A 4,889-nucleotide genomic window follows, 5' to 3' on the forward strand; every position below is an offset into this window, starting at 1 on the left:
AAAGAATTGAAGATCAAAACAAGAAATAGAGCACTAAATAAAATGTAAGATGGCTAATATTGATTGCATTAACTTAAGTTTTTGCAAAAAAACCAATCTAACCAAGATTAGATGGAATGCACAAAGCTAGGAAACAATTTTCAGTTAGTGCTTCTGTTAAAGGACTCATTTCTAAAATATTTGGAGAATTGAGGCAAATTTATAAGAATACAAGTTATTCCAGTTCTAACTGATGAAAGGATATGAACAGACAGTTTTTAGATGAAGAAATTACCCATTTTAGCTCATAAAACACTTAATCATACAAGAGGTGGTCTTCTACCTTGGTTTGTGCCTCAAAGTCAGAATTATATTGCATCAGCTGTGAAACTATAGTTGTATTCTGGCCATAGGTAGCATAGTGAAACAGAGTGCTGTTGCTGAAGGTATCTGCAAGCTTAGGGTTTGCACCATGCTTCTTCCTGCCGATCCTGTACTGCCTGTCAAAATCTTATGGAAAAAATGCTCTAAATAACTATTGATTTGAGAAATGTAAATTAAAACAACTCTGAGATACCACCTCTCACTGATCAGATTGGTTAACATGGCAGAAAAGAAAAAGGATGTTATAGAGGATATGAGAAAACTGGGACAATGATGCAGTGTTGGTGAAGGTGTGAACTGAGCCAACCATTCTGCAGAGCAATTTGAAAGCAGCTTCAAAGGGCTAGAAAACTTTGACACAGAAAAACCTCTCTTAGGTCAGTATCCTAGAGATCTGAAAAACAGGGAAAAGACTGACATATGCAATAGTATTTATAACAGCTCTCTTTGTAGAGGCAAAGAACTGGAAATTGAGGGAATTCCTATAAATCAGGGAATAGCTAAAGAAATTATAGTTATATGAATGTGACAGAATACCACTGTTCTCAAAGAAATCATGAGCAGGTGGATTTCAGAAAAACCTGCAAAGACTGAGTGAAATGATATGGAGTCAAGTGAGCAGAATGAGGAGAACATTGAAGATTAACATCATTGATGATGACAGATTTAGTTCTTCCCAACTGAACAATGATCAATGATGATTCTAAGAGACCTGTGATGAAAAATGACATTTACATTCAGAAAAAGAGTTATGGAGTCTGAAGGGCAGGTAGTTGGCACAATAGATAAAGCACTGGCCTTGGAGACAGGAGGACAGGGGTTTGAATCTGACCTCAGACACTTGACACATGACACTTATTACCTGTGTGACTATGGGTATATCATTTAACCCTGATTGCCTCACATCCAGGGCCATCTTCAATAGAGCTGATTCATATCTGACCACTGGGCCCAGATGGCTCTGGAGGAGGCTGATGGCACTGCACAGCCCACCATCCCCACACTCAAATACAATTCATGTGCTTGCCATGGCATCATCTCCCTGATCTCATGATTTCCTTTCAGAGTGAAGGACAAAACATTATTATGGAATCTGAATGCAGATAAAAGAATGCTCTTTCCATATTTTCTATATATTTTTTATCATTTCTGGTTTTCCTTTTATTCTAATTCACCTTTCACAATATAACTAATATGGAAATACATATAACATTATTGTCCATGTATAATATATATCATAATGCTTGCTGTCATAGGGAGAATGAAAAATGTGGTAATGAATGCTGATATCTATCTTTACAAGTAATTGAAAAACATTTAAATTTAGATTTAAAAATTGAAGAATCAGAAGACCCTAAAACTCCTATCTTAAAAAAAAAAAGAATTCTCTACCTTGAGATTAAGTCATAGAGTAGGCATTGGCCTAAATCAACTGAAGGCCTTAACTCATTAGGAGTTCCAACGAGAATGTAATCTCCTCCCATGTTCCCCCAAAATTCCAAGGTCCAATGAACTTTGACTACAGATTTATTTTAAGTTCTTTTCAATATAAAATAATTCCAGGAATAGATGAATTATAAAATATGTAAACTGGAAACCACCAGGTTGTCCATTTTAGCTCACAAAACACTTTATCATATAAGAGGTGGTCTTCTACCTTGTTTTGTGCCTCAAAGTCACAATTATATTGCAGCAGCTTTAAAACTATAGCAGTGTTCTGGCCATAGGCAGCAGAGCGAAGCACAGTGTTGTTGTTGCAGGTGTCCACAAGCTTAGGGTCTTTAAGCAGCATAGATGTACATTCCTCCTGCTGACCTTGTATTGCCTCTCAAAATTATATAAAGAGATCCTGTAATATAAAATTTAGTGTACTAAAATATCATTAGTGATATTTAAATAAGTTAGAAGATAGAAATCAAAATGAATTTCATTGACCAGCAGTCATTAAAGTTGTTAGACCTCCAAGGTCACGTGGGTTCAGGTGGCATTTTCTCTCCACTAGGGGAGTAACAACATCAGGATATCCATAAACAGAAGCCAAATGTAGAGGGGTCCTATGGAAAGAAGAGAGCCATATGATGGTTCAATAATGTACTACCAACCATCAAAGTTGTACAATTACATATTAGTATAATTTCTAACATAAAAGGTATTGTTATAATTATGCCTGAACTGTAACTCACTGCCATAATAAATAAAAACTGCCAATATGGTTTCCTGAAGAAATACAAAATATGCATTAGCTCTTACTGCTAGATATATGCTCACTAATGTCAAAGCTTTCCCCTGCTGGGTCAAAATATAAAGACTTTTTTTTTAATCAGTAGCAAATCTCAAAACCCATCTTTATTGTTCAATCATTTCAGTTGTTTGAACTCTTTTTTTTTAGTTTCTTAGTTTTTTTTCTGCTGCCTATGGCCAGAACACTGCTATAGTTTTAAAGCTGCTGCAATATAATTGTGACTTTGAGGCACAAAACAAGGTAGAAGACCACCTCTTATATGATAAAGGCAATGGGGTTAAGTGGCTTGCCCAAGGCCACACAGCTAGGTAATTATTAAGTGTCTGAGGTTGAATTAGAACTCAGATGCCCCTGACTCCAGGGCCAGTCAGTTCTCTATCCACTGGGCCACCTAGCTGCCCCATGTTTCAACTCTTTAAGGACCTCATATCGGGTCTTCTTGGCAAAGGTACTGGAGAAGTTTGTCATTTCCTTCTCCAACTCATTTTAGAGATGGAAAAAAAAAACAAGGCAAACAGGCTCAAATGACTTGCCCAGGGTTACAGTTAGTGTCCAAGGACGGATTTGAACTCACACAGATGAGTCTTAAGGACAAATGGTCTGGCACTCCATCCACTACTCCCAGCAGACCATCTACTAAGAAGTAAGGAAGTTATGATATGTCCTGCGGGCGGGATTATTCCCATAAACAAACTCATGCATCCCTCAAATAATGAATGTGCAAATATTCATCTATTGTGTATTCTTCATCTTTTCTTGTTCTTCAGGAGTCCCCTTTTGCCTTCTTCCAGAGTGTCTAAGACTTATTTGTTCCCCAGACTCCTAGCTGCAATAGTGATGGCTTTTTCATGTAGCCTGGGAAGAAACTACTTTCTAATTAAGAATCACTGTGGGGGAGAGGGAGCGCCGGGCCACCGCGCCATGGGGGCCCCACTGCCGTGGCTGCTGCTGGCCGCCGCGCTGCTCTGCGCTCCGGCCGCCTGCGCCACGGGAAGCAAAATTTGGACGATCATAGATGTTTCTGACCATAAAACACTCCTGACCTGTAAACTGAATCAAAATTCAACACAAATTCAGGGTCATCGTTGGCTGAAGGGTGACAAGGTGTTGCAAGAGGATTCGTCGAGTAGTCCAGAAACACGGTATGAGGTTATGTCACATGACAAAACCGGGGAATATCAGTGCGTCTTTCTTCCAGAAGTTGTTGGAAAGGCTGACCTACAAGTCAAAGGGCCCCCAAAGATTGTGGCGAGCAAGAAGTCCGAACACGGGAATGAGGGAGACACGATAGTTCTTACGTGTAAGAGTACCTCATATCCTCCTGTCGATCACTGGAATTGGTCCAAACTATCTGAACCTGGAAGTTATAGGAACACTTTAAATGTTAGTGAAGGGAGGATCATCATAATTGAGACCCCTGAAAAAAACAGAGCTGCACGTTCAAGCTGCAGATTTGGAGACGGATCCTGGAAAATCCATCTGCAAGGGCACCAACTCTGAGGGCTCCGCTTCTGCTGTAATCACCCTGAAAGTCCGTAGCTGCCTGGCGGCGCTCTGGTCCTTCCGAGGCATCGTGGCAGAGGTGCTGATCCTTTTCACTCTCATTTTCATCTGTGAGAAGAAGAGAAAGCCCGATGAAATCACAGGAGCTGAAGTCCCCCACATGATGAGGAATGGTGGTTCTACCCCAATGAAAAGCAGCTTGTCTCAAAATGACAAAGATAGACAAAATGTTCATCAGAGAAATGCCAAGTGAGCAAAGAAGGTGATTTCTGATGAAACTCTCACCTGGATGGATTTATGTTTGTGTCTGTGAGCGCGCCTCTGTGTGTGTGTGTGTGTGTGTGTGTGTGTGTGTGTGTGTGTGTGTGTGTGCCTGTGCGTGTGTGTGTATGTGTGTCTGACTGTATATTTCTTTACAATGTAGCATGGATTAAATTCCTAATGTACCTTGCAAAATCCAATTGTCTTCACTAAAGTACAGCAAACTAAATTGTAAATTCAAGTACTTTTTAAAATTGTTGGAGGCTGGTTTTTTTATGTTTTTTTGATTTTTTTGTTTGCTTTTGTTTTCTCTTTATATTTTTGTCCCTTGGGTACCAGTCAGTCTGATCTCTGGCTTCAGTCCCTGGGGATGTAGGGTAATTGATTTCATGATCTGCGTGCCTGTTCTTGTCTGTATTTCTGTACCCTTTTTCTGGGCGGTGTGTCACAGAAGTGGGGAGAGTGTTTTCTTGGCAAGATAAGAGCTTTCTTTTTTTAGAGGCTGGTTGCCCATAATGGA

The 4,889-nt window shown here is 39.7% G+C and overlaps 1 pseudogene; it reads left to right on the forward strand.

The window, feature by feature from the left end:
* Window positions 1–3,325: 3,325 nt before the first annotated feature.
* LOC141504028 (basigin pseudogene) lies at window positions 3,326–4,527 on the forward strand (annotated as a pseudogene).
* The last annotated feature ends 362 nt before the right edge of the window (window positions 4,528–4,889 follow it).

Source organism: Macrotis lagotis, unplaced genomic scaffold (assembly GCF_037893015.1).
Source record: "Macrotis lagotis isolate mMagLag1 unplaced genomic scaffold, bilby.v1.9.chrom.fasta BILBYCTG032, whole genome shotgun sequence".
Taxonomy (NCBI): domain Eukaryota; kingdom Metazoa; phylum Chordata; class Mammalia; order Peramelemorphia; family Peramelidae; genus Macrotis; species Macrotis lagotis.